Raw genomic sequence first — 27,422 nt, 5'->3', positions numbered from 1 at the left:
CTCAATATACAGAACTTCACACTGAAGAAGATGAGGAAAAATGCTAACGTAAGTAATACGTAATGTAAATAAACACACACACACACACACACACACACACACACACATACACACAAACACACACATTAAGCTATATATGGTTGCAGATGACAAACTGTGAAAGAAAACAGGCACTATTTAAAACATTATACATCAGGAAAACCACACCATGTGTTAAAAAACGTATAGATACATAGTTTCATGTGCTTCTTCAAAAATCTGTAAATACGATTTTAAAAACTAATATTTACATGTATACGAACAGTAAAGAAATACTTTATGTTTAACAGCCATAAAACAATAGCCCACTGATGATGCTGCAACTATAATGAAACATGTTTGGGTTGAAAAACAAAACTGTGTTTTACTAAAGGCGGAATCAATCCAAAAACGTATGTGTTGTTAAAGCGATCACAGACAAACGAGCTTCATCCTCAAGATGATTAAGAAAACGTATGTACTAAACACACATACGTTAAGAAGTATAAACACTTGTTCATCTACGCTACCGTGAAGTGCACATAGTTCGTCAGTAATGAACTTTACAGATGATATTTAGTGGACTTTTATTTACTTTTGGTCCATGTTACCTCCTCCCAAAATCTAGAAACAATAAACCTTGCAGTAAGCAGATGTGTTCCTCAGTATCAAAGATGAATCCAGTCACTTTCTTATTGCAGATGCCGACCTGGAGGTGCTGCTTATGCACGCCAATTGTACTCTACGGCTTTTGTGGTCACACGAAAATATTACGTGCTTGAGTTCAAGGCATAATGTGAACCACATCTAGCCGTAGAGCAGTACGTGGGAAGAAAAACTAGGAAACCGCTTTGGACTGTCCACCAGGCTTACTTTATGAAAGTGGTGAAAACTAAAAGATTGGCGGAGACAGTGCTAAACAACGCCAGAAATTCTGTGGACATTGTCTCAAACAATAGTTTAATTTGCAGGACTATCTCATACTTACAAGATGTGGGAAATGCACTATTCACAGAAGATCGTCGGATATTTTTTTGCTAACTCTGCGTGTTAATTAAGATGCAAAATATGACGACAGCCATTTTTCAGCATTAATTATGGTAATAGTGGTTACCATTTCTATGTACGATAGCCCCACACACAATTCGTCTAGATGAGAGGATAGACTAATAGTATGCGACGTTTCTAGAATTTTAAATGCAAAACATCTGATAACTCACAAGAAACAAATTTTTATAATATACATGTTTGTTTCTTATAAAGATGGGCAGTCAGCACAGTTCAGGCCTTCGGTGGGATAATGGTAATAGGACTCCTCTACTTCACGCATGCTTTAGCCTGTGTTTATGACTCAGTAAACTTACCCAGTGAGACGCAGTTAACCCACATTAAATGACAAGATTGGTTGGTAGTGAGGCTACGTGCCCACGTGTAATTCATTTTAGAATAGCCGTCACGTGACACCCTATGATGTATTTACTTCAGAAAAGCCTCTTCATGCTTGCAAAGTGGGCAAAATCGTGCACAACAGAAAACCTTATTTATTGTAAAATTTTTATAGAGATCTTCCATTTTACAACGAGCACGTAAGCTGTGTGTATTTGAAGAGGAAGTATTTTGTTTTGAGCACCATAGAGCTTGCAGTTATGGTACCTTACATAATATGTAATCTAATAAATGGTAATTAATTTTATTTATTATCGAGTTATAAAATCTGTCATTATCTTTGTAAATGTCACATCTCTCTCAACCACTGTCTGGCCGTGTCTTGAGTGTGTATAAATATAGCACGTCATTCTGCTCTTTAAGTGACTCATTGTAGTCTAGAACTTCTTCCTTCTTAAAATTGAACACCTTCATCTTTCCTAAATTTGAACTGCTTCTTACTTCGTTCCTTCATGATACTGTGTTTCCGCCTGCTTAGCTGAGTTGTAACGTGCTCACCAACCATACATCAGGCCAGGGTTCGATTCCCGGTCGAGATTTTCTCCACGCATGGATTGGCTGTTGTGTTGTCCTCATCATCACTGACACGCAAGTCTCCCAGTGTGGCGTCACCTGAAATAAGACTTCAATTCGGCTGCTGAACTTCCCCAGATAAGGCCTCCCAGCCATTAATGCCACAACATCATTACATTTTTTCCATGGTGTTTGTTTGTCGTTTGGCTAGTTGTGTGTGCCATGCATTTTTACGAGCTAATACTGTTATTTAAATGTTGATACAGGTTGTACAGTTTATGATGGTCCTAGGGAGCATTGGTACAATAGATATGATTAGAAAGTATGTCAAAAGTTTTTATTGTACATAACCTTCTGTAGGCCAGTGTAATTCTGGAATAAAAACAGAAATTGTCAAACAGTATCACCGATTATATTTTTCTAGTGTACAACATGAAGCATTATCTGTATATTTCCTGCTTGAGAACATTTTAAAACACGGACTATTTAATCTGAGTGTGCATTATCACTTCCATCAAGAGTAGGCAGAATTAGTTATATTCACATTGTCAGTTTGCTAGTGTTCTTGCGTGCTTACGTAGTATTTTAGCTAACACGTATATTTCTGGACTTATAATCCTGGCCAAGTTAGTTACACGACATTAACTCCTTATGTTTCCCTTCTAAACTGTCAAATGTTACAATAAATGTTCTTTTTTTTTTTTGGAACACTTCAATTTGCACTGTGTTTGCAAAGAAAACAACAATACCAGTAATTGTGTCCGCCTTGATGCAAAACAGTTGTGGCCGAGCGGTTCTAAGCGCGTCAGTCTGGAACTGCGCGACCGCTACGGTCGCAGGTTCGACTCCTGCCTCCGGCATGGGTGTGTGTGATGTCATTAGGTTAGTTAGGTTTAAGTAGTTCTAAGTTCTAGGGGACTGATGGCCTCAGATGTTAAGTCCCATGGTGCTCAAAGCCATTTGAACCATTTGAACCATTTGATGCAAAACACCTTCTTATCTGTTTACTTATTTACTTTCCGTAAATAGTTTCGGCGACAATTATCACCATCATCAGTGGGTTTTTTAAATCTAAATCATGCAGAGAATAGCATAGTTACATATTTTTTTACTGTTCGTTTTTGAAATATAGTTTTCTATGGATACTTTCAGACTACCTTATTTGTTGTACGTTAAGGCATGTTTTGAAGAATAATTCTCGCTGTTTGCGGCATATTTTCTATGCTTTTTTCTGTTGCCGTTTTTTCTCAGCGTACATCATGTCATCTGCAACTGTGTCAGCGGCTGTCATTAAAAAAATACTAAAAGGTGAACTTCGTATGTAAGCAGTATACACTTGGGATTGTGGCAGTGTTGTGGAATCCAGTTTCGGTATATACTGTGCTGTTAGTTCGTTATTCGTGTACTAACGTTCTTTGGACGGTATGTAGCTGATTCTGTACACAGAAAAACCAAACTTTCGCACTTTCTGTACGATCAAGAACATTACGTCATCTTGCTGTTCGCGTGTGTTGCGAGAGGCGTATCGCATGTTGCGGCAAGACTATGAAAACTGTAGCGATAATTACGAGAGCTTTCAGATTATGCACATTAGTATTTAAAGTAAACTTATGTTTAACAACATTGTAATGGTAATTGTTTAGTTATATTTCATAAGTAAATGACGGTTTTTAATTGTAGAGAGAGTGCTGAACATGATTCCATACTGAATGATGTACAGCCTCAAATGAAATTTATCGAGGTGACTGTGCGACTGTATCTAACGGTTATTGCCGATTAGTTACCCTTCCTCACATCATCGCATATGAGAAAAACAGTTGCGTCTTTAACTGTAGTTCTTCATAATTTAGGTACTTCGACTATACACAGTTCTGTTCACAAACAATAGCTCCATATAATCATACAGTCGAGCCACGCGTACCTGCTTACAGGCCTTTCAGCTAATTCACTGCAGATATTAACCTGTAAGTATTATCCTGCAGGCGAACAGTTCGAGCATTGCCTTTAATTACGACTTGTCAAAGAACACAGATATACGAATTAAAAGCTAAATAGATAATTTAGTTTTAAGGGTTCTTATCTAATGTCTATATTTTATGTTGACTACAGAGATTTATGTAGAACAATATTTATTCAAGAAAGGACATTTCAAATAAATGGGACGTGGTCCTGTGGTACTCAGTTAAAATACAGACATAAGTACCCTCGTCAAATGAAGTAAAGTTACGTTGAGAGCGTTGTGTGAATGGAAGTACGTCTATCAAACCAAATAATTATTAAAGATAAGCGAAAACTAGGTCCGTTTTGTACTCGCAGTACACGAAATATTCCCAAGGTCATAACAGTTCAGTGTTCAACATCATGATTTACAAATGAAACACAATACAAACAGTAATAACTCATTCTCTGTCTATTCTCAGTTCCTTAATACGAGCAGAAATGTTGGACTTCTATTCTGGAGCACATTCAGACCTCTCTAAATATGAAGTCCCTTGAGAAAATAAAGTTTGTTAGCGGCTGTTCACCACCCAGAATCTATCAGCCACATGACTGAATAAAGCAGTGTACCACAGGCAGATCTGCCTTCTACAAGAACGAACGTAAAAGTGTCCTGAATCCATTCCCTTGAGATCTTCTCTCGAAAAGCCCCAGTCTCCACGTCAATACACTAGTGTTACGCTGTTGTCTGCTTTTCCTTTAGCTGAAGGCTGCCCCAGCCAAAAACAAATTGTTCTTGGTTTCTACAGACATGACTTGACTCTAGTTGATCACTTCCCATACTTATATATCAGAACCCTATTTCAACAAAGAAATAGCACAAACAATCGGTCACAGTCAGGCAAGGATATCTATAAAACGTCTGTAGTTCTAAAGACTTGGATGGGCCTCATTTTTCTGAGCCTAGGAGAGTATTCGGATTTGCTTTTACACTTGAATGTGAATTATTATAGATTCTCGAAGAGTTGTATGAGGCTATCTTTCAGAACTAAGATGACTAGCACTGGCAGAGATGGCATTCCTGACCAAGACAAGTCTACTAGTATCAAGCATAGACCATTATTTGAAAAAAGAAATTTCAGAGAATGTACGATTGGAGCACAGCATTATATGGCAAGCAAACATGGACTGTGGGAAAACCAGAATAGAAGAGCATCCTAGCATGTGTGATGTGGTGTGTGCTGTAGAAGAATGTTGAAGATTAGGTGGACTGATGTAAGGAATGAGAAGGTTATCCGGAGAATGAGAGAGGAATTGACTATATGGAAAACACTGATACGAAGAAGAGACAGGATGATTGGACGTCCGTTAAGACATAACGGAGTAGCTTCAGTGGTTCTAGAGAGAGTTGCAGATGCTAAAAACTGCATAGGAAGACAGAGATTGGGATACATCCAGCAAATAAATATGGGCATAGATTACAAGTGCAACTCTGAGGTGAAGTGCTTGGCACAAGAGAATAGGTCGTGGCGGGCCACCTCAATCCAATCAGATCACCGATGATTAAAAAATAAATAAATAAAAGTTCACTGCCTCTAAAATATTAATAGGATCTGTAGTAACTGCTTCAGAATTGACTCTGTACGTGAGCTTGATGTACCCAAAACATGATCTTTTATACTACTTCTCTTACAGTAGGGAAATTATTGTACGTTTTGTTGTCCCACGTGAATCACGTTGGTCCAATGTAAGATTAGTTTTTCTAATAAGGTTTTCTGAACTGAAACCCTACTCATTAGATTTCCTTTGAAAAACTGCCTTACTTAAACCCACCGTTGTTAACTAGTGGATTATAGCCTAAAGGCTTAGAATAGTTTGATCGTGAGCAAATGATAAAGGCTGATCGATTAATATTTCCATGGGAGTTGTTTTGTATCAAATCCCACAAAGCTAATCAGGGTGTCAGGTTAGCAATAATCGGTACATACTTGTTGTTAACGTTCTCTATCTTTTGTTTAAACAGCACGAATGAGGCAGTTACTCTCTTAGTCTGACAAAGTAATAGTGGTTGACTCATCACACGCGAATATTCTTCACGTGGCACTGAAGGCACAGTCCTCACTGGACACCAAATCGTGGGTGCCCGGCGCGCTGGTAGCGTAATGACGGTACACAAATGAGCACTTAAACACATCAACAAATCACTCAATTAATGCAATTTACATTTGTGATGGAGGTCAGGCCCACGGTGTTGGGTGACAACGCACAGCCGTTAAACACTTGTAAATGCGGTCGGTCGTCCTGCTGAAATCTGCCCTGATCGTTTAGCAGTGAACAGCTTAATAGCTCTGAGTCTGAACGCTTTCTACTTTGGAGCACCTGGCGCTCGACTATCGATAGTTCCTGCTGCGACCTGCCATCAGGCAAAGATATCTTGTCCTCAACACGTAAGGGGCTGTTGACCCCTTACACCTTTCATCTGAGTCATGCGTTACAAGATACACATTTTTACAACGAACTGTGTTTTGACAGTCCACTTTACTGCACTGACCCGTCTTTGTGTGAGAATAGTGTGCTTATTGGACATTGTCTCATACGGTCTGTTCGGTTTCATATTTGTTTGTCAAATTAAATACACGGGATTCGGTCGTTTCTATTTCCGACAGGTTTGCTATTTACTCGTCATTCTCCATATTGCAATTATCGTATTGTCCACGTGACTAGTTACCACACAACAAACTGTCAATATCAGCGATGTGTTTCAACAGATCTCTCACACTTTTCTTTTTATGCAGTCTATAGATTAACTAAAAGTTTTCTACGTATAATATAGAAGAACACATTTGTGATAGGAGCACATGGTTCTGTGTCGTACAAAAATATTCAAACGAGAAGCGAAGTGAAGATATTTATTATTGCGCCTTGAAATATTCAGGACGTAGGAAATAAACAATTAACCAATACAGAATGAAAGAATGAACTTAAAACGATATAAATTTTTACATAGAGTATTACAATTGTGTTACGCTAGAATAAAAGGCGAAAGCTAGAATATACATCTACATATGTTTGTGTAAAGAGGAAATTATGACTGAAAACTACTTTGTCACCCAAAGTCTTGTAGCAGTAAGAGTATGAGCAAGTGGAGGTTTCCTGCACTGATATGCTACTGTTGACGGTAGGTAAGATGAACCGAAGTCATACAGGCACAATAATGGCCACGGAGAATTAATATAAACGATAAAACTCGCCCGTTGAGATAGGAGGGAAAGCAGTTAAGTATTTTGTAGAACAATATGTAGGTTTACTAGTTTCAAATGAAAATAGGTCAACGAAATGCACCGTTCTGAGCTCATTTACAGATAGGGATGGCCGTACCTCCGTCTCCTTGCCATTTAGCCACTTTTCCATCACTGTGAAATGTATTTATTTCTATCTGTACATGACAAATGGGGAGCAAAGTTATAAACACAGAATTATAGTTGACGTTCACCTTAAAATTATTTTTCTGTAATTATGAAGCAAGTAACAACACATTTTCCGGAAAGGCAACCAGTTGTTGCTGAATTACTACTGCTAGTTGATAACAAGCAGTAGAGTTCCCGATTTGATGATACGACTCGTTATAATAGTTCTCAAGTCACTGAATCCACTTCCTTGCAGTGAATTTTTTTGCATAAATAGCAACAGCGCCTTAGCCTTACTTAAAGCGTCATTAGAAAACAGAATTGTGAATTTACGTCACTTCAACACAACCAAACGTAGTTCGACCGTGTAATACAAGCAGTAACACATCAAAGTGGAGAAACGTTAATTTGGAGTATACTGTTAATGCAGTGATTGCTAACAGCCGGAGTCCTTAGTGTTGTGCGCTGCAGTTTATTTCGTAGAACCGATGAACACAGACAAGATTTCAGTGCATTCGCAAAGTGGAAGCGCATTGTGTTGGCCCTTCTGGTTCATAATATTGCTAGAAACCAACTGAATAACTGTCAGACGCAACAATAAGCTTGGTGTTGCTTATAAAGCTTAGTGTTGCGTCTGAACGTTGTTCAGTTGCTTTCTGGCAAAAGTATGAACCGGAAGAGCCAAAACAATGCGCTTCCGCTTTGCGAATGAACTGAAATATTGTCTGCTTTCTTATGAAATATAATTGATGCCTTTAATTCTACATTTATTGATTTCCTTTTCTTAGTATTTTGGCATGGGCCTGAGCACTTGATGTATAATCTCTATATATTTAAATTATTTGTGGCTGTTATGTATAACATCCGTTTTCATCTTCTGACTAATATGTAAATTAACGGTCCATTAGTAATAGGTTGGAAATTTCTGTCAAACAACTGCTGTAACTAGAGACAATGGACAGTGCAAGTGGAAAATTAATAACCTTCATTGACAAAATGTAGCTAGTAATGGATAAAGAGAAAGTGATCGTGAGATCAGCGTGCTATGTTGTCAGAGTGTAGTTAACTATTTTTGCGAATTTTCTTGGTATCAGTTTAAATGGCGGCGCTACTGTGCTAACTACTAATCATTCCAGTACGGCCTAATACAGACTCTTGTGACGACCTCCATAAAACATGAAAAAGTAACATCTTCCTTAAATTCTTGTACGAAATACATAACAGATACACCAGCACAGTACTACCCTGGTTATCTAGAACTATATCTGCATCAATATCTGTATTCTGCAATACATCTTGCAGTGTGTAGTGGAGAGTATATCCTGTATCGTTATAGCCTGCTTCGTCCCTGATCTGCTACGTATTCAAAATTCTGAATATCTATCCATCCCCAAATTTATCGTTCCTACATCATCACTCACGATTGCATTTGATATTTTCACTTCAATTCTACATTACTTTCGTATTCTCCTAACGCTTCACCCAAGAACTTCTGTGGTGCAAGTAATGGACACTGGCTTTACTTTTCATGTAACATTACTGAACAAATAAGAAGTGGGAATTTAAAAACTTTGGCTTGTCGTTTATCTCTAATTGAGCCCCTATACATTACAACTTCCTGCCCTATGAACGGGAGTTTTACATAAATTTGAGACCTCTTTTTCTTCTGTTTCCTTCTCTGCTCTTCTCTTTTCATTTGGGATCTTGTCTTCTTTTATTCTCTATTCATTTCTCCTTTCTTACTCCTCGTGAGCAAATTTGCTTTTTGTATTCATTTCAAGATAAATCAGCAACATTCTCTGAAGTATTTCTGTTTCGTAAAAGTTACTAAGTCTGCGTCACAAGGTACGAGTTTTAGCGTTCACATGCGATATTTTTCTTGTTTTCGTCCTTACTACCTACTCTCAAATTGTGAAAACAATAAAGCTTACAGTAGAAATGTTGTATTCTACAGTATCCAAGATGAACGGGATCACATCGTCATTGTAGATGCCAAGTTGACGTTGTTACTCATTCACAAAGATTGTGCTGAGCAGCTTTGGTGCTCACAAACGCATTGTGCATGCCTGAGTTCAAGGCACAGTGCGAACTGCAGATGGTCCTAGATAAGTCCGTGGGAAAAAATAAAAAAAGGAAAAAAAGGAAATTGCTTGGGTGTTTCCCCCTAGGTTTCCCTTACCATGGTGATGGACAAAGATTGATTGGCGGAGGAAATTCGAAACAACCGTGAGGAATTTATGAGGTCGTGTTTGGTCGTAGTGATAGTTCCACTTGCTGCGCAGTCTCGTACTTAAAAGCATTGGCCGCGCGGCATTAGCCGAGCCGTCTAAATCGCTGCAGTCATGGACTGTGCGGCTGATCCAGGCGGAGGTTCGAGTACTCCCTCGGGCATGGGTGCGTGTGTTTTTCCTTAGGATAATTTAGGTTAAGTAGTGTGTAAGCTTAGGGACTGATGACCTTAGCAGTTAAGTCCCATAAGATTTCACACATATTTAAACATCTTTGTTTTAAAAGCAATGGGAGGTGGAGTACTTACAGGAATATATTTCCAGTATTTTGCTGCTAATTTTGTTAATTAAGATATAACATTTGAAGGCTATCACTTTAATGCATTATCTGTAGCACTACTGGCTACCATCTTTAAATAAGACAGCCCCCAGTATGACACAATTAGCCTAGAGGAGTGGATGGACTAATATTTTGCAACATTTTGTAGAAGTGGAAATTAAAAATATCGAATAACTTGCAAGAACGAAATTCCTGCAAATACATAATTCCGTCTCATAATAATGTGAAGTAAATGCAGTTCGGCCGGTCGGTGGGATAATGATAACGGGACTATTCTGCTTCACTACAAGACAATTATCAGAAACTATTTTCTGTAAATTATTGTCTCACGACTTAATAATTTCGCATGCTTCAGGTTCCGAACATACTGTTTTTCCATGTAAACGGTTTTTACAATAATGTAAGTGATTTTAAACAAGTCCTCACGCTTAATAACGTATTTAATCATAGCAAAACCCGTACGATTTGGTTTAAATTTCAATATCATAGAGAAATGTTAGTAGGTAAGGTGGTAGGTTGGTTGTGGGATGTACTAGATATAGAGGTCATCGGTCCCATCGGATTAGGGAAGGATGGGGACTGAAGTCGACTGTTTCCTTTCAAAGGAAACATCCCGCTTCAGGCGAAGCGAGTTAGGGAAATCACGGAAAACAGTCATGGACATTCAGGGTGATCGGACGCGGATCTGAAGCTATAGCTGCAACCTCCCCATCTGATTAAATACAACTACACAACTATTGGCAGGCTGTTCGCTTACTTGTATGAAAATGTTCGTTAGGAGCCACAATTGTAATTTACTACCCTGGTATAAGTCTTGGAATTCCATTGGATAAGTTTCGGAGTGGTTACAAAAGACGAATGACAGTTTTACTCCTCGTAACTTCGGATTCGATTAGACTTTGCAAGCTTGGTAAGTGAATTTAGTCACTTTATCTATACAGTGCTGTCGGGCATCTAAACCCGACAGTCACATTCGCTAACCGAGGGAGACGGCGCAGTGATTAGCAAACGGGTCTCATGAGTAACAGTATTGGAAAACCCATTTACGTATATCAGGAATAGTATTGGTCCTAATATGCTGCCCCGCGGAACCCCTGTATTAATGTATTTTGTTTCTCATAAGTGTTTTACTAAATGTTTGGATCTATTTGAAGCATGTGTCATCTCTACTCTTTGTATCCTATCTGCTTCATATTATCGAAACCAGTCATGAACTACACCTCTTATTCCTAATGCATCTAATTTATTTGATAGACTATTGTGGTTGCCTGTATCAAACGCCATTGAAAGATAGAAAAAGTTGCCTGTGACACACTCATCTTTATCGAGAGCACAAGTACAGCTGTTGTGAATTCTACTATGGTTCACTCCGTATTTTTGCCACTTTAGAAACCAAACTGTGTTTCACTTATGAGACTGTATTTATTCAGGTAATTTATTAATCTACCTTTCATAACTGCTTCTATTATTTTTTGAGAATGCTGACAGCAGGGAATTGGGCTGGTAATTTTCTGTCTTCTGCATTGCCTTTCTTAAAAAAAGGTACAATTCAAGCCTGTTTTAACTGCTCTGCAAATGTCCCTGATGTGAAGGATTCATTTACTATCTTTAAGGGGCCTTGTTTCAGTACACACATTATTATTTCACCTAAGCCTACTGACTTTTTACACTACTGGCCATTAAAATTGCTACATCAAGAAGAAATGCAGATGATAAACGGGTATTCATTGGACAAATATATTATACTAGAACTGACATTTGATTACATTTTCACGCAATTTGGGTGCATCCTGAGAAATCAGTACCCAGAACAACCACCTCTGGCCGTAATAACGGCCTTGATACGCCTGGGCATTGAGTCAAACAGAGCTTGGATGGCGTGAACAGGTACGGCTGCCCATGCAGCTTCAACACGATACCACAGTCCATCAAGAGTAGTGACTGGCGTATTGTGACGAACCAGTTGCTCGGCCACCATTGACCAGATGTTTTCAATTGGTGAGAGGTCTGTAGAATGTCTGGCGAGGGCAGCAGTCGAACGTTTTCTGTATCCCGAAAGGCCCGTACAGAACCTGAAATATGTTGTCGTGCATTATCCTGCTGAAATGTAGGGTTTCGCAGGGATCGAATGAGGGGTAGAGCCACGGCTCGTGACACATCTGAAATGTAACGTCCACCGTTCAAAATGCCGTCAATGAGAACAAGAGGTGACCGAGACGTGTAATCAATGGCACCCCGTACTATCACGCCGCGTGATACACCAGTATGGCCATGACGAATACACGCTTCCAATGTGCGTTCACCGCGATGTCGCCAAACACGGATGCGGCCATCATGATGCTGTAAACAGAACTTGGATTCATCCGAAAAAATGACCTTTTTTCATTCGTGCACCCAGGTTCGTCGTTGAGTACACCATCGCAGGAGCTCCTGTCTGTGATGCAGCGTCAAGGGTAAGCGCAGCCGTGGTCTCCGAGCTGACAGTCCATGCTGCTGCAAACGTCCTCGAACTGTTCGTGCAGATGGTTGTTGTCCAGTCTGTTGACTCAGGGATCGAGACGTGGCTGCACGATCCGTTACAGCTATGCGGGTAAGATGCCTGTCATCTCGACTGCTAGTGATACGAGGCCGTTGGGATCCAGTACGGCGTTCCGTATTATCCTCCTGAACCCACTGATTCCATATTCTGCTAACAGTCATTGGATCTCGACCAACGCGAGCAGCAATGTCGCGTTACGATAAACCGCAATCGCGTTAGGCTACAATCCGACCTTTTTGAAAGTCGGAAACGTGATGGTACTCATTTCTCCTCCTAACACGAGGCATCACAACAACGTTTCACCAGGAAACGTCGGTCAACTTCTAATTGTGTATGAAAAATCGGTTGGAAACTTCCCTCATGTCATCACGTTGTATGTGTCGCCACCGGTGCCAACCTTGTGTGAATGCTCTGAAAAGCTAATCATTTGCATATCACAGCATCTTCTTCCTGTCGATTAAAATTCGCGCCTGTAGCATGTTATCTTCGTGGTGTAGCAATTTTGTGGACAATAGTGTATTTTTTGGTTTCTGAACAGTTTTATTACCGTCATTCTCTGTGGTCGGAAGTAATATCAGACCCGAACTATTTGAAAAAGTTAACGCAGAACAGGGAATCAGCGATCATAAAGCGGTTACGGCATCGATGATTTCAGCCGTCAATAGAAATATTAAAAAAGGTAGGAAGATTTTTCTGTTTAGCAAAAGTGACAAAAAGCAGATTACATAGTACCTGACGGCTCAACACAAAAGTTTTGTCTCAAGTATAGATAGTGTTGAGGATCAGTAGACAAAGTTCAGAACCATCGTACAATATGCGTTAGATGAGTATGTGCCAAGCAAGATCGTAAGAGATGGAAAAGAGCCACCGTGGTACAACAACCGAGTTAGAAAACTGCCGCGGAAGCAAAGGAAACTTCACAGCAAACATAAACATAGCCTAAGCCTTGCAGACAAACAAAAATTACTCGAAGCGAAATGTAGTGTGAGGAGGGCTTTGCTAGAGGCGTTCAATGAATTCGAAAGTAAAGTTCTATGTACTGACTTGGCAGAAAATCCTAAGAAATTTTGGTCTTATGTCAAAGCGGTAGGTGGATCAAAACAAAATGTCCAGACACTCTGTAATCGAAATGGTACTGAAACAGAGGATGACAGACTAAAGGCCGAAATACTAAATGTCTTTTTCCAAAGCTGTTTCACAGAGGAAGAGTGCACTGTAGTTCCTTCTCTAGATTGCCGCACAGATGACAAAATGGTAGATATCGAAATACACGACAGAGGGATAGAGAAACAATTAAAATCGCTCAAAAGAGGAAAGGCCGCTGGACCTGATGGGATACCAGTTCGATTTTACACAGAGTACGCGAAGGAACTTGCCCCCCTTCTTGCAGCGGTGTACCGTAGGTCTCTAGAAGAGCGTAGCGTTCCAAAGGATTGGAAAAGGGCACAGGTCATGCCCGTTTTCAAGAAGGGACGTCGAACAGATGTGCAGATCTATAGACCTATATCTCTAACGTCGATCAGTTGTAGAATTTTAGAACACGTATTATGTTCGAGTATAATGACTTTTCTGGAGACTAGAAATCTACTCTGTAGGAATCAGCATGGGTTTCGAAAAAGACGGTCGTGCGAAACCCAGCTCGCGCTATTCGCCCACGAGACTCAGAGGGCCATTGACACGGGTTCACAGGTAGATTCTGTGTTTCTTGACTTCCGCAAGGCGTTCGATACAGTTCCTCACAGTCGTTTAATGAACAAAGTAAGAGCATATGGACTAGCAGACCAATTGTGTGATTGGATTGAAGAGTTCCTAGATAACAGAGCGCAGCATGTCATTCTCAATGGAGAGAAGTCTTCCGAAGTAAGAGTGATTTCAGGTGTGCCGCAGGGTAGTGTCATAGGACCGTTGCTATTCACAATATACATAAATGACCTTGTGGATGACATCGGAAGTTCACTGAGGCTTTTTGCAGATGATGCTGTGGTGTAACGAGAGGTTGTAACAATGGAAAATTGTAATGAAATGCAGGAGGATCTGCAGCGAATTGACGCATGGTGCAGGGAATGGCAATTGAATCTCAACGTAGACAAGTGTAATGTGCTGCGAATACATAGAAAGATAGATCCCTTATCATTTAGCTACAAAATAGCAGGTCAGCAACTGGAGGCAGTTAATTCCATAAATTATCTGGGAGTACGCATTAGGAGTGATTTAAAATGGAATGATCATATAAAGTTGATCGTCGGTAAAGCAGATGCCAGACTGAGGTTCATTGGAAGAATCCTAAGGAAATGCAATCCGAAAACAAAGGAAGTAGGTTACAGTATGCTTGTTCGGTCACTGCTTGAAAACTGCTCAGCAGTGTGGGATCCGTACCAGATAGGGTTGATAGAAGAGATAGAGAAGATCCAACGGACAGCAGCGAGCTTCGTTACAGGATCATTTAGTAATCGCGAAAGCGTTACGGAGATGATAGATAAACTCCAGTGGAAGAATCTGCAGGAGAGACGCTCAGTAGCTCGGTACGGGCTTTTGTTAAAGTTTCGAGAACATACCTTCACCGAAGAGTCAAGCAGTATATTGCTCCCTCTTACGTATATATCGCGAAGAGACCATGAGGATAAAATCAGAGAGATTAGAGCCCACACAGAAGCATACCGACAATCCTTCTTTCCACGAACAATACGAGACTGGAATAGAAGGGAGAACCTATAGAGGTACTCAGGGTGCCCTCCGCCACCCACCGTCAGGTGGCTTGCGGAGTATGGATGTAGATGTAGATGTAGATGTATTTAGTAAAACTTTATTTACAGGTCTTATATTTGTTTAGGGGAATTTTTGCTGTACGTTCTCTGCAATACTTGGAAAATGTTCGTTTACATAATTTGATAAGTTTTCTGGATCATTTATTACCTTATCCCTCATCCCTTAGCAGTATTTTATTCCGCATTTGTTTGCCTCTTCCCATTTCCTTTTTTATAACATCCCAGCAGCTTTGCTTTTATTCACTGCATTACATATTATTTTGTCACTGAATGATTTTTTGCAGCAATCAGCAACTTCCCATAGATCTTTTTGCATCTATGATAGAAGTTTAATAATTCTGGATCATTGTGAATCTTTTTCATGGAACTGAGGTGTTATGTGTCTGGGAGGACTTCTTAATACCTGCTGTTATCCATCTGTTTTGTGAGATGTTGATACAGACTTGCATACCTTTGGAAATGCCTTTTCAAAGTTAAATTTAAACAATGTGGTGAAGTTATAGAATTTCATATTCACTTTGGTTTCCTGATACACTTCATCCCATCTTTGTTTTTCTAGTTCTTCTAAAAATCTTTTATTTTGATTTCTGATAGGTGTCGCTTGTAGGCTTGTAGTTTAGGGTATGATTCGATGCCTGATTTTACTGTTGTTATTTGATAGAGATGGTCTGATATTCTGAGATCTTTTACAGCTACATCACATTTTTCCCTGTGTAATTTGTGGCCACATGGTCAATTAATGATGGAGTCATTGTAGTAACCCCTGTTGTACTATTGACAAATAGGTACATGGCAAAACTTTGTAAGATGTTTATGAAGATGCTGCTGGATTCGTTTATGATATTAGTGTTGATGTTAATGTCTCCACACAGAATTATGTTGACCTTTGTACTTGAGACTTTATGTAGAACTTCTGTTAATTTTTTGTAAAAGTGTCCACACTACCACTGGGAGATCTATAGACACACTAAGTTATTAATTTCTTGAAACTTCCTGGCAAATTAAAACTGTGTTCCGGACCGAGACTCGAACTCTGCAGGGTTCGCAGGAGAGCTTCTGTTAAGTTTATAAGGTAGGAGACGAGGTACTGGCTGAAGTAAGGTTGTGAGGACGGGGCTTGAGTCGTGCTTGGGTTACACAGTTGGTAGAGCACTTGCCCGCGAAAGGCAAAAGTCCCGAGTTCGAGTCTCGGTCCGGCACACAGTTTTAATCTGCCAGGAAGTTTCATATCAGCGCATACTCCGCTGCAGAGTGAAAATCTCATTCTATTAATTTCTTGGTGATATCAAGCCCTGTTAATTCACTATCTGATATTTGAAAGTGTTTGTCTTCACTTTCTGTACTGAGCTCATGTCTTGATTTGAACTATGTTCCTGTTCTGATATAAATGCATGATCTTCCATCCCTTGAAGTAGTTCTGCAGTAAGAGTTTGCCCTTTCATTCAATGATAATAATACATGTTGCATTTCTGTGTCCCTACACCAGTGCTGAGTAATACAACCTACTGTGCAGTTCAGGGAATGGAGTTCAACTTCTAATAGCTGAATTTTATTTTTTATTGATTGCATGTTTTGATGAGGGATTATTAAATCTGTGAAATGCTCCATGCTACTCTTTCCAATAGTTTGTATTTCTTTGTGACATCTCTTATGTGTGGTATTTGAAGTGTTAAAATCTGTCTTGTGAGTTATTTTTCAGTATTTTTTAAACTGCTGAGATACTCTTTAGGCAGGGGAACCTGTTGTCTGGATTTATCCTAAGAAGCCCTACTTTTCCTACCTATGACAACAGATATTTGACCTTGTGTGGCCCGAGATCCACCCCCTATACTTTCATGAGTCAGTTGCACCATTCTTCCCTTGCCACTCCTATTTATGTGTAGACCATGCCTAGCGAAACCCCATCAGCTGATATTCCCGATGGGCACAAGAGAAACATGAGCTAAATTGGCTGTCCTCAGAGCCATCCCTAACCTCACATTGATTCGCCTCACATTCAATCAAGATGTGGTCGATCATGATGCCGAAACAGCTCAACAAAGTGTGCGTTGGTACCATGAGTCACGGAAGCTATCTTGTCCAGGTCACCATCTATGTCATAGCCCTCATCCCTGTGCAAACTGTTTCCCGCCCCACCGACTGTCACTACATGGTCCTTTTTTGTAAAGTCCTTACATAAAGACCCTAGGTCCTCTATCACATGACTTAGCCCTGCATTTGGCTTGAAGATACTGGTGGCCTGGTACGCTGCCCCTAAACTTTCCTGTAACTGAGGGCCTACACCTCGCCCATGGCTAATACCTAGCAGCAGCACTTTCTTCCTCCTAACACTTTGTATATTCCTAGGCTTCTTGGCCTCGGTTGAAGTGTGCTGCACATTTTCTGCTCCTCGTTCTGCCTGAGGCTCTTCTCCACTTAACTCTGGCAGTGGTAGATATCTGTTTTGGTGTTCATGATAAAACTGTCAGATCGCTTTCTCTTACTTTCTATCCTCCTACCAGATGCCAGTTCCCAACCACCCTCCTCCCCCCTATCTCCCTTGATCCTTATGAGTTCCTTCCTAGCTTCCTTCAACTGTGCCTGAAGGGCACAGATTCTCCTTTCCTCTTCCCCAATCAGAATGTCCCTACTGCATACTTTACAGTTCCAGGAGAGAGCTTCTTCTGTTCCTCCAACATTCTCACCACTGCACCTCCCCAAGTGAAAATATTTCCTACTATATTGGGAACAAATCCCTCTGCTCACTACCATATAACAGCTCCCACATTTCTCACTCATGGTCGGTTTCGAAAGAATAATTAAGATTAAGGAATGTTTTAAATTTGTTAAGGACGCGAAATTGGCTGTGTGTAAACAAAAAAAAAAGAAAAGACACAAATGTCCTATATGCGGTGGTTGTTGTTTTTGTGCTGATTTAGAGACACAATAACAGAAGAATGGTTTTGTAATTACTTTGCTTTTAGAGAATTTACGTTATCAGGTGTGTTTAGTCAAGTTTTGAAACGTTTATTACTTGCAAAATTTACACCTAACTCGCGTCTATCTAACTAGTAAACGATACGATTTAGAAACGTTTAATTATTCTTTTATTGCGACAATAGACTCTGATGAAACTAGTAGTTGTTTTTTTAAACGAATTTTTCACTATCAAGAAAACTTGAATAGAATTTTTGGCGTTCATGTCACGCAAAATTTCGTTTTATGTCTCTATTATCGGGACTTCAGCTAAATAAAAAGTTTTTTCACGACAAAGTTCTGCCGGGACGCTAATACTCAGTTGTGTGACACGAACGGACACTACAGCAAGTATACAAAACAAAGAAAATTTAAATTTGACACTATGTCCTCTTAAATAAGTTCTTTTAGTGGCAGACGAAAATATCTGTGACCTCACTCGGCAGCCATCTTGGTAACATGTGCGCAACTATAATACTACATGCCGGACGTGGCATATGAAGTGAACCCACTTAATATATAAATGTGCGCCGCAACAAATCCGAAGCCTTACAACAGCCAACTAGGAAATTGAGACCGAACTTCGCAAATAATACTAAGATGGGAGCATTAAATAAAAAAACAAGTTCAGCAGTTTAACAGGAGCGCATCTACAACTTTCCCGCCTAGAGACAGGAGCGCGATCAGTAAACAGAAGTCTGGTATGTAACCGGAAAACTACTGAGCTAAACAGTCACAGTACTGATTCTTGAGTTTCTCCCGGCGTATTTGATAATCAAAATATCCACGGGTGTACTGCCGGTCTACAGTGTGCCCGTTGGACACTGTAGACCGGCAGTACACCCGTGGATATTTTGATAGTCACAGTACTGGTACAGGAAATGTTAATTATAGCTATGGTTACTGGCACTACACGGCTCACACGCATCCGAAAAACCAAATCGGAAGCTCACCAGACGTATCCGTACAATGATCCAGGAGGGTCGGGTGGAGCTGGTACACAAATTAACACAACGGAAGTCGCTGAAGCACACAACATTGTCCTTCCCTTGGTATGCGCCCCACATGTTCAAAGGTTTCCACCTGGCCGCATGCGAGATTATAGTGGTTCGCAATCCAAGAACCCGCCTGAAAGTCTCTTCCTGGTATCGCTGCCAACCTCATAGGCGGCGACTGTTGCACGAGCCATCAACTTTCGGTTCACAAGCCACCTCTCCGCCAGCTTCCAACTCGGACGCCTCACCCCGAGCGAACTGTTTTACCTTTCCGGTCTCACTGTCACTGTCCTCGCCTCCGATCTCTGCGCGACCCACGCCCACCTAAGGCCGACATGTTCTGCTAGAGCCGGCCGGAGAGGCCGTGCGATTCTAGGCGCCACAGTCTGGAACCACGTGACCGCTATGGTCGCAGGTTCGAATCCTGCCTCAGGCATGGATGTGTGTGACGTCCTTAGGTTAGTGAGGTTTAAGTAGTTCTAACTTCTAGGCGACTGATGACCTCAGAAGTTAAGTTGCATAGTGCTCAGAGCCATTTGAACCAATTTTTATTATTTTTATTTTTTTAGTGTACTGCTAGAGACCGTGGCACGACATATGGATCGCGCAACGATACACCGACGTAATTCTGGTATCCGTGTCTCAAGGAATCGATATCACTTACGCCACATCGTTGATTTTTACAACGACATTTATACATTATAACACCCCAAATATAGAGCCCCTAATAACATCCCTTTTGACAGCAAAAGATATAAAAATTAGTTATCCTGACCTTGACGGTAGCTACTGGCAATAAAATATTTACACTATTGAAAGTTTGACCAACAGAACCACTAGGGAATAAACAAACATCTATTCCACGGAAAGAGCTAAATGAAAGACTATCAGATGATCACTTAATCTACGAAGCATTAAACTCTAAATAAAGAAATCAAAATATGCGCTTTACGAAGGTTAAAACCCAGACGACATAAAGTGAACAGAGATAACATTTACCCAAGAAAAGAGTAGTAGCCGCATTGAGCTGTAAGTTCGCTGAGAGAAGGAAAAACTTCAGTAGAGATGTTAATTCGCTCTCTTGTAGACGTCGCGATCGAAGCACGCTTATTGACCGATATGAGATTGCTTCAGACCGATCTCAAATTTTAAAGTTCTTCGAGTATCGTCTTGACGTATTAGTCGAAGTTGTGAAGAAAGGTGATAGAACATTTACCGTTTAGTCAGACAAAGGAACAGATATTATACGAGAGGGTCAAGTAACTCGTGAGATACTTAAGCAATTCTGGGACTTAGTCGTCGTGCTCTGTGATTGTCACAATCATTGATGGACACTGCAATTTACCAGATGCTGACATAAACTCTACAAACAGACTTGAGTAGGAAACACACACACGCAAGCATGAAGAATTCACAGGTACACAGTTTTGTTGGAAGCTGTAGTCAATGTCAGAATTGGTGATGTAAATCGTAGCTTCAATTCCGTGAATGACAGATCACTGTGCTTTCCAGTGCAGTCGTTAGATAATTCAAAAGCTCAATAAACTCAGTTATAACTTTATTACTTCGTGACGTATACATTATTTAATTGAACGTTACTGTCTAAATGTGAATAATTATTTTCTTGATGGAACGCCGAAGCTAAAGGTGACTGAGTGACATTATTAACACGGAACAGTAATTGGACATGGTATTACTATGTTTACTGTACGTTATTAGAGAATACATGATCTCTGGGTTTGCGACGTAGGAGTTGTTGAATTTCCACCGTAGCGACGCATTAACGACGCTGTAATACTTCACAAATCAACATCCTTGAAATGTTGGGGTAGAATCTTTTGGCCGCTTGGGGTTCGCCGAGCGGTCTGGGCCCTGCAGTCATGGAATGTGCGGCTGGTGCCGGCGGAGGTTCGAGTTCCCCCTCGGGCGTGGGTGTTTGTGTTTGTACTTATGATAATTTGGGTTAAGTACTGCGTAAGCTTAGGGACTGATGACCTTAGCAGTTAAGTCCCATAAGATTGAACCCACATTTGAACATTTTGAACACAGAATCTTTTGCCGAGTCAGATGAAACTAATGTTCCAATGTATTTGTGTGCAGGCCCGAAAGTAATGAAAAGACATCTAATGATAAGACTTCCGATAATAAGGATAGAGTCGACAATGAACACATGACGAATGTTAAACCAACGGGGTCAGGAAATGTAGATGTCCTTTGTGCCACATTGAATAAATTGATTATGTTGGATGATTTAAAGGTTAAGTTCTCGGAACAGCAAACAACTTTGAATACCAAGTTCGCTGAACAGAAGACGTGGTTCTCTGACATGGACATCAAGTTCGCTGAACAACAGGCGACGTTGGAGGATAGATTCTCTGGCATAGATGCAAAGTTAACCGAACAGCAAAGCATCTATAGCTGCTAAATTCGCTGATCAGCAAAAGGATTTAGAAATTAAGTTTGCTGAACCATCCGCCAATTTAACTGAAATTTGGGAGGCCAAACTAGCCGAACTGCAGGCTAAGGTTGATTATAAGTTTTACAACCTAGAGTGAAGATAAGCAAAATGAGAAAACGAACGCCTTAAGGTTATTGATCATGTCAATAAAATCTACCAAAAAGTCTATACGTTTTCAGAACAATTCGGGGGTGTATCTGAAAATGTAGAGGCCCTTTCGGATAGTAATAATTGTGTCACGGAAATGGTAGAAGGACTGTCGGATCGTATGTCTGATTTGGAGAAAAATTCGATAGGTAAAGTGGGCGCGTATATGTTCAATCTAACTAAGAAACTGGAGGATGATTTATCCGAATGGATAGAGACAAGCTGGTCGCGGTGCCGAGTGGTTCTAGGCACTTCAGTCCGGAACCGCGCGATTGCTACGGCCGCAGGTTCGAATCCTGCCTCGGGCATGGATGTGTGTGATGTCATTACGCTAGTTAGGTTTTAGTAGTTCTAAGATCTAGGGGAGTAGTGACCTCCGCTGTTAAGTCGGATAGTGCTCAGAGTCATCTGAACCATTTGATAGAGACAAAAACAGTAGAAATTAACGGACAATTACGTTCTGCCATTGCAAGTGCGCAAATGGCCAGGCGATAAATAACAATTCCTTGATAGAGACTTTTATTGACAAATTCAGTCAAATTATCGACCAGATAGTTGATGAACGCACTGAGCTAATAACTGCCGATATTCCGACCAACAATCGGTGGGCCATTTCAGAAAGGAAAATGAACGAATGTGCAACACCATAAAATCTAACTGCCAGATAAAACGCCCGCTAATGCAGCATAGTACATGTGTAGATGAACCGTGGGAGGATAACAGTCAACCAGATGAAAGGATGAAGAAAGGATGCGTCTCATCATTGAAAGTCGAACACAGCATTTTTAAAAGTCGACACTTCCCCACGTTTTCAAATTAAAAGAATAATATCCACCCAAGGGTGTACCTCAATTCATTTAAAAGAGTATTCCCTTGTGGTTGGACAGAATACGACAAGTTACAGTTTATAGTGTCAGAATATCGTAGGAGAGGCAGAGTTATTGGCCGCTGAAGCTAGCGAAACCTGTAGCTCGTGTTCTGGTGCTGAGAAATTATTTCTGGCTGATTATTGGTCTCTGAGCAGACAGGAAAAACTGCGTAAGGAGGTGTAACAGCCAGAATTTTACGGTGACCCTCAGGCATTATTTCGAATGCTACTTGAATAAAACGCGCTACTGGACAGAACCAATTTCGAATAGAGAAGAATCCGAATACTTAAAGGTTGGCAGCCATTAAATATTCGAGAGAAATTAATTCATATTCCTGACTCAGACGTCGAGCAGTTCCTTTCAGTGATCGATTCAATCGATATGCTAATGGATGATGCAAAACAGTGGCAGAATAATAATAACAACCAATGTCATGCTAAGAACAACGGTGGTAACAACCCGTGGAATACGGGCAACCATTTTAATAATCATTCTTGGGAAATCAGCTATAATAACGGTGATTCCAAGAATGGTAATGATCAGTTTGGTCATTCCCAAAATAACAATCAGAATGTTGTGGTCTTCAGTCCTGAGACTGGTTTGATGCAGCTCTCCATGCTACTCTATCCTGTGCAAGCTTCTTCATCTCCCAGTACCTACTGCAACCTACATCCTTCTGAATCTGCTTAGTGTATTGATCTCTTGGTCTCCCTCTACGATTTTTACCCTCCACGCTGCCCTCCAATGCTAAATTTGTGATCCCTTGATGCCTCAAAACATGTCCTACCAACCGATCCCTTCTTCTAGTCAAGTTATGCCACAAACTTCTCTTCTCCCCAATCCTATTCAATACTTCCTCATTACTTACGTGATCTACCCACCTTATCTTGAGCATTCTTCTGTAACACCACATTTCGAAAGCTTCTATTCTCTTCTTGTCCAAACTGGTTATCGTCCATGTTTCACTTCCATACATGGCTACACTCCATACAAATACTTTCAGAAACGACTTCCTGACACTTAAATCTATACTCGATGTTAACAAATTTCTCTTCTTCAGAAACGATTTCCTTGCCATTGCCAGTCTATATTTTATATCCTCTCTACTTCGACCATCATCAGTTATTTTACTCCCTAAATAGCAAAACTCCTTTACTACTTTAAGTGTCTCATTTCCTAATCTAATCCCCTCAGCATCACCCGATTTAATTTGGCTACATTCCATTATCCTCGTTTTGCTTTTGTTGATGTTCATCTTGTATCCTCCTTTCAAGACAATGTCCATTCCGTTCAACTGCTCTTCCAAGTCCTTTGCTGTCTCTGACAGAATTACAATGTCATCGGCGAACCTCAAAGTTTTTACTTCTTCTCCATGAATTTTAATACCTACTCCGAATTTTTCTTTTGTTTCCTTTACTGCTTGCTCAATATACAGATTGAATAACATCGGGGAGAGGCTACAACCCTGTCTCACTCCTTTCCCAACCACTGCTTCCCTTTCATGCCCCTCGACTCTTATAACTGCCATCTGGTTTCTGTGCAAATTGTAAATAGCCTTTCGCTCCCTGTATTTTACCCCTGCTACCTTCAGAATTTGAAAGAGAGTATTCCAGTTAACGTTGTCAAAAGCTTTCTCTAAGTCTACAAATGCTAGAAACGTAGGTTTGCCTTTTCTTAATCTTTCTTCTAAGATAAGTCGTAAGGTTAGTATTGCCTCACGTGTTCCAACATTTCTACGGAATCCAAACTGATCTTCTCCGAGGTCCGCTTCTACCAGTTTTTCCATTCGTCTGTAAAGAATTCGCGTTAGTATTTTGCAGCTGTGACTTATTAAACTGATAGTTCGGTAATTTTCACATCTGTCAACACCTGCTTTCTTTGGTATTGGAATTATTATATTCTTCTTGAAGTCTGTGGGTATTTCGCCAGTCTCATACATCTTGCTCACCAGATGGTAGGGTTTTGTCATGACTGGCTCTCCCAAGGCCATCAGTAGTTCTAATGGAATGTTGTCTACTCCCGGGGCCTTGTTTCGACTCAGGTCTTTCAGTGCTCTGTCGAACTCTTCACGCAGTATCTTATCTCCCATTTCATCTTGATCTACATCCTCTTCCACTTCCATAATACTGTCCTCAAGTACATCGCCCTTGTATAAACCCTCTATATACTCCTTCCACCTTTCTGCCTTCCCTTCTTTGCTTAGAACTGGGTTGCCATCTGAGCTCTTGATATTCATACAAGTGGTTCTCTTCTCTCCAAAGGTCTCTTTAATTTTCCTGTAGGCAGTATCTATCTTACCCCTAGTGAGACAAGCCTCTACATCCTTACATTTGTCCTCTAGCCATCCCTGCTTAGCCATTTTGCACTTTCTGTCGATCTCATTTTTGAGACGTTTGTATTCCCTTTGGCCTGCTTCATTTACTGCATTTTTATATTTTCTCCTTTCATCAATTAAATTCAATATTTCTTCTGTTACCCAAGGATTTCTACTAGCCCTCGTCTTTTTACCTACTTGATCCTCTGCTGCCTTCACTACTTCATCCCTCAGAGCTACCCATTCTTCTTCTACTGTATTTCTTTCCCCCATTCCTGTCAATTGTTCCCTTATGCTCTCCCTGAAACTCTCTACAACCTCTGGTTCTTTCAGTTTATCCAGGTCCCATCTCCTTAAATTCCCACCTTTTTGCAGTTTCTTCAGTTTCAATCTGCAGTTCATAACCAATAACAATCAGAATAGGAACTCAAATTGTCGATATTCGAAAGTGAATGTTGTGGGAACCCATAACCAAGAGCCAGGAACAGAACATTTCCAGCGGGTTAATGTTGTAATCACTAATAGGAAGAGAAAGTATAGGGCGGAGAAACCATTGAACCCTCAATACTATGATAATAGTTGTAGTAACAATTACGTTCCTATGAATCAACAGAATCAATCGAGTTGGGGAAATTGTCCGATGCATAATTTAAGTTGGGGAAATTCAAACCATCGAAGTGCATCTTCCGGGTCCAATAGACCCATACCTTTTTCAGATGAAAGAGGTATCCAAAACCGGGGAACGAAATTCATGTAGTTGAGGTCCATGAGCAGCCGAGGAACCGAAAGGGAAGTCGGCCAAACTAGTGCCAGTCATTTTATGCCTTGCTCGGGTGACTAGTATTGAGGAGGAAGGCACACGTCGTGAGCTAATAAATACACTCCTGGAAATTGAAATAAGAACACCGTGAATTCATTGTCCCAGGAAGGGGAAACTTTATTGACACATTCCTGGGGTCAGATACATCACATGATCACACTGACAGAACCACAGGCACATAGACACAGGCAACAGAGCATGCACAATGTCGGCACTAGTACAGTGTATATCCACCTTTCGCAGCAATGCAGGCTGCTATTCTCCCATGGAGACGATCGTAGAGATGCTGGATGTAGTCCTGTGGAACGGCTTGCCATGCCATTTCCACCTGGCGCCTCAGTTGGACTAGCGTTCGTGCTGGACGTGCAGACCGCGTGAGACGACGCTTCATCCAGTCCCAAACATGCTCAATGGGGGACAGATCCGGAGATCTTGCTGGCCAGGGTAGTTGACTTACACCTTCTAGAGCACGTTGGGTGGCACGGGATACATGCGGACGCGCATTGTCCTGTTGGAACAGCAAGTTCCCTTGCCGGTCTAGGAATGGTAGAACGATGGGTTCGATGACGGTTTGGATATACCGTGCACTATTCAGTGTCCCCTCGACGATCACCAGTGGTGTACGGCCAGTGTAGGAGGTCGCTCCCCACACCATGATGCCGGGTGTTGGCCCTGTGTGCCTCGGTCGTATGCAGTCCTGATTGTGGCGCTCACCTGCACGGCGCCAAACACGCATACGACCATCATTGGCACCAAGGCAGAAGCGACTCTCATCGCTGAAGACGACACGTCTCCATTCGTCCCTCCATTCACGCCTGTCGCGACACCACTGGAGGCGGGCTGCACGATGTTGGGGCGTGAGCGGAAGACGGCCTAACGGTGTGCGGGACCGTAGCCCAGCTTCATGGAGACGGTTGCGAATGGTCCTCGCCGATACCCCAGGAGCAACAGTGTCCCTAATTTGCTGGGAAGTGGCGGTGCGGTCCCCTACGGCACTGCGTAGGATCCTACGGTCTTGGCGTGCATTCGTGCGTCGCTGCGGTCCGGTCCCAGGTCGACGGGCACGTGCACCTTCCGCCGACCACTGGCGACAACATCGATGTACTGTGGAGACCTCACGCCCCACGTGTTGAGCAATTCGGCGGTACGTCCACCCGGCCTCCCGCATGCCCACTATACGCCCTCGCTGAAAGTCCGTCAACTGCACATACGGTTCACGTCCACGCTGTCGCGGCATGCTACCAGTGTTAAAGACTGCGATGGAGCTCCGTATGCCACGGCAAACTGGCTGACACTGACGGCGGCGGTGCACAAATGCTGCGCAGCTAGCACCATTCGACGGCCAACACCGCGGTTCCTGGTGTGTCCGCTGTGCCGTGCGTGTGATCATTGCTTGTACAGCCCTCTCGCAGTGTCCAGAGCAAGTATGGTGGGTCTGACACACCGGTGTCAATGTGTTCTTTTTTCCATTTCCAGGAGTGTATATTGGACTACAATAAGGAGAGCGATATTCGCGAGGATCTTATATTACATCCGAGGCAGGAAACAAGCGAGACTGGATACATTTTACAAGCAATTTTAGAGACAAAAATCAATGACGTACCGATGAACGTGCTCTTAGACACAGGAGCGGGACAGTTAGCGTAATGACAATGAGTTGTCCACACATT

Source organism: Schistocerca nitens, chromosome 4 (assembly GCF_023898315.1).
Source record: "Schistocerca nitens isolate TAMUIC-IGC-003100 chromosome 4, iqSchNite1.1, whole genome shotgun sequence".
Classification (NCBI taxonomy): Eukaryota; Metazoa; Arthropoda; class Insecta; order Orthoptera; family Acrididae; genus Schistocerca; species Schistocerca nitens.
This window is presented reverse-complemented; position numbering follows the sequence as displayed.